The sequence below is a fragment of the Lacerta agilis genome, chromosome 17 (assembly GCF_009819535.1).
Source record: "Lacerta agilis isolate rLacAgi1 chromosome 17, rLacAgi1.pri, whole genome shotgun sequence".
Classification (NCBI taxonomy): domain Eukaryota; kingdom Metazoa; phylum Chordata; class Lepidosauria; order Squamata; family Lacertidae; genus Lacerta; species Lacerta agilis.
Window position 1 is genome coordinate 25611210 of NC_046328.1, and position 3885 is coordinate 25615094.

Sequence of the window (3885 nt, forward strand, 5' to 3'; positions counted from 1 at the left end):
ATTTTGATTAAATTGATACACAGTGGTACCTCTAGTTACGAACTTAATTCGTTCCGGAGGTCCGTTCTGTAATTCAGTTTTGCTTGGTAGGTAAGATGTTTGTAAAAACTGCATGGAAATAATTAAATATGATCGCCAAGTACTTGCAGTTACGTTTTGGTTATATATTATTTTTCATTTATATTATTTAGCATTGACCAACATTGTCAGAAGTTAAAATTAAAATTCTTTGGTTTTCCGAAAGCAGTTTTATGTGCTTATTCATCAAACATAGACTTACCAAGCTAAACATTATCCAGTCACAAAAATAATGGCAGATTTGAATTCCTCACATCCAAAAGCATATTTTTAAGACTCCTCACTGAAGAAGTTTTCAAAAATTTACCGGTAAGTTTCACCCCCTAAACTGACATGCGAAGTGAGTGCTTGACTCCTCAGCCACCACAAACCTGCGTCCTCATTCCCACATTATTCCCATGTCACTTGTGGCAAATGCAGAAGACCCACCTCTTTATCCTGGGTGCTGACACCTGAGGTGTGTATATTCTTTAGGACTCACCTTATTTCTGTGATTGTAAGTTGCTTGAAACTGTTTTTTTATATTGTGCTTTAATATTGATGTTGTGCTTTAACTATAAGGAACTTGGGGCTCCATCTTGGCTCCACGGGGGGGGGGGGAGCAGCGGCAGCTCCGCACCCAGCACCATGGATGAGGCCTACGGATGAGGCCTGCAATGTGATCGTGCTGGGCACCGGCCTGACCGAATGTATCCTTTCTGGCATCATGTCTGTGAACGGCAAGAAGGTCCTGCACATGGACCGGAATCCATACTACGGGGGCGAGAGCTCATCAATCACCCCCTGGAAGAGGTCTACAAGCGCTTTGAGATTGGTGATGGCCCCCCTTAATCTATGGGGCATGGCCGGGACTGGAATGTTGACCTTATCCCCAAATTCCTCATGGCCAATGGCCAGCTGGTGAAAATGCTGCTGTATACGGAAGTGACACGCTGTCTAGACTTCAAAGTGGTGGAAGGCAGCTTTGTCTACAAGGCAGGAAAGATCTACAAAGTGCCGTCGACCGAGACAGGGGCTCTGGTATCCAGTAAGTGAGCCTATGTATTGCAAAACTGTACTGTACTGTGTCTGGCTCATATGGACCTTCATATTCCTTTTGTGGTAAATATACTGATGTACAAAAACGTAACATGCAGTGAAACATTAATTAACAAACTAACTCAGATCCTCAGTGTTTGCATTTACCTTCATATCTATACTTATCTGCATTAATTTTATTTTAAAATAAATTTCCTGCTTTATAATGAGAAAAAAACAAACCACAACTATAAGGAACTTGGCCTGAAGGGTGGATAATAAATTGTAATCATCATCATCATCATCTTGGGAGGGACTTCTGAGCCAGCCCCCCGCCCTTAAGGCTCCTAGGCTTCCACATGTGTGGGGTGTGTGTGCAATTCTATGCTTTTACAAAGAAACAAGACCTGCCTGTGAAATACTATTTCATTTCCATTTTACCCAGCCCTTCATTTCAAGGTGGATTTGAAAGGCTTCAGGCAGTGGTGTGGTGAGGGAATCAGAGTTATAGAGTTGGAAAGGGGTCCGAGGGTCATTTTGTCCAACCCCCTGAAGCTCTGGCTCTAGACTTAATGGTCTCTGTGTGCAGCGTGGGTGGAGCTCTTTAGAGAGTGACATGTGTATTGCTTCAGTGACCTTAAAACGTGGTGAACCCAGCCCTGGGGGGGGCCTCCTGCTCATTCTTCTGATTAGGACCCCTAAACCCTTGCCTGAAAGTCCTGCCTTGATTGTACCTCTGGCTTCAGAGGCTCCCCTCTTCCAAGTCCAGGATTTGCTGTATTTGGCACGTAAGGCAATAATCTTAGACTTTTTGTCCACTTCAAGGCTTCTCCCACAGCTGCTTCTGACATGCTCACCAACATTTCTCTGATGAAAATAGGGACATCCTATTCAACAACAAAGGGACGCGGGTGGTGCTGTGGTCTAAACCACAGAGCCTAGGGTTTGCCGATCAGAAGGTCGGTGGTTTGAATCCCCGCAATGGGGTGAGCTCCCGTTGCTCGGTCCTGCCAACCTAGCAGTTTGAAAGCACGTCCAAGTGCAAGTAGATAAATAGGTACCGCTCTGGAGGGAAGGTAAATGGCATTTCTGTGTGTTGCTCTGGTTTGCCAGAAGCGGCTTAGTCATGCTGGCCACATGACCTGGAAGCTGTACACCAGCTCCCTCGGCCAGTAAAGCAAGATGAGCGCCACAAACCCAGAGTTGTTCGCAACTGGACCTAACGGTCAGGGGTACCTTTACCTTTACTTTTATTCAACAACAACAACAACAATTTACTATTTATACCCCACCATTCCGACTGGGGTGCCCCAGCCACTCTGGGCAGCTACCAACATTATAAAAACATAATAAAACATATCCAAGGCTGCCTTCAGATGGCTCGGTGGTTGGATAACTCCACACCCTCCAGCATTTATCTGATAAAAATAGGGACATCCTATGGATCATTCTGGGATCAAATGAGAAACCAGGACGGCTTCTGTAAATCCAGGACTGTCCGTGGAAAATAGGAACGCTTGGAGGGTCTGTTCTGAGAGGCTAAGCCGCTGCCTGACAGTCCTTAAACCCACAAGGCAAGATTATGCAGCGGGTTCAGAGTGCCCTTTATAGAGAGCCCAGGAAGTTCTTCTGAGCTGAAATCGCCCCTATTCAAGGAGAGGGGGGGGGGCTGTGGGGCTTTGCAAGATGAGTGCCACCTCGGGAGACCAGGAGAGAAAGAGGCAATCAAAGCCTCTGTGGCTCCAGGATCCAAGTCACAGCCTTTACTACTTCCACTTCCGTTCTGACTGAAGGTAAAAATGCATCCAAGTCCCGTCAAGAGAGAAAGTGGGTCAAATGCTGGAGTGCTGCAGTGAGGGAGAAGCCGCTCAGTTCAGATGAATTCCCCACAACTCTCTCTTGGCTGCGCAAGAAGGAAAACCCGAGAGGCAGCCCCCTCCCCTCACTGACGCCCTTCCGATGGAACCATAGAATTGGGGAGTTGCAAGGGAGCCCCATATGTGTTTTGACGCTGATTTAATTTGATAGATGGTTTGATTGCTTTTCAACTATAACATTTTAATGTGGTTTTTTTTTAGCTGTTTTATCTTCTATTGTATTTTGATTTTTCTGAGCCACCTCAAGCCCTGGTTCTGCGGGTGGGAATAAACAAACAAACAAACAAACAAACAATACATAAATAAAGATGCCTCATCTGGCTGCAGTCGGGCTCTCCTAGGGGGCTTCTTGTTTAGTCCGGCCAAGGCACTTTGCTGCCTGAGGTGGAGCAGCAAATGCCCCCAGTCTAGAAGGTCCCAGGCTCTATCTCCAGCACCATCTCCAGGCAGGCCTGGGAAAGGCCCCTGAGCCTGAAATCCCAGAGAGCTGCTGCCAGTCAGTGTAGACAATACTGAGCTAGGAGGAGCAATGGCTTGACTCGGTATAAGGCAGCCCTATGTGTCCTTAAGCAAGAGAGAGAGAGAGCCCAGGGCGGGTCCAGTTGTTTAGCACCTGCGGCAGAAAATCCCTCAGCTTGCCCTCATTAACAACCTGTTGTCCATTAAAGATGTGCAGAACCAGCCGCCTAAGGCGGTGTCCCCACTTGGTCCAATGGTAGGGCTGGCTCTGATCGATTGGCAGTACCTCTGCAGAGGAGAGAAGGGTCATTTCCCATCGCCTGCAACTATCCAACCTTTTAAAGTTGTGATGCCATCCAGGATGGCGCTTGAGGCCTTCCGCACTCAAAGCAGGTGTCCTGCCTCAGAGCTGTCCCCGCCTCCATTTGAGACACAGGCCGTTTGGCAGCGACCC

The 3885-nt window shown here is 47.3% G+C and overlaps 1 pseudogene; it reads left to right on the plus strand.

The window, feature by feature from the left end:
- The first annotated feature begins 709 nt into the window (after positions 1-709).
- Positions 710-1113, plus strand: LOC117039132 (annotated as a pseudogene).
- Positions 1114-3885: the final 2772 nt, after the last annotated feature.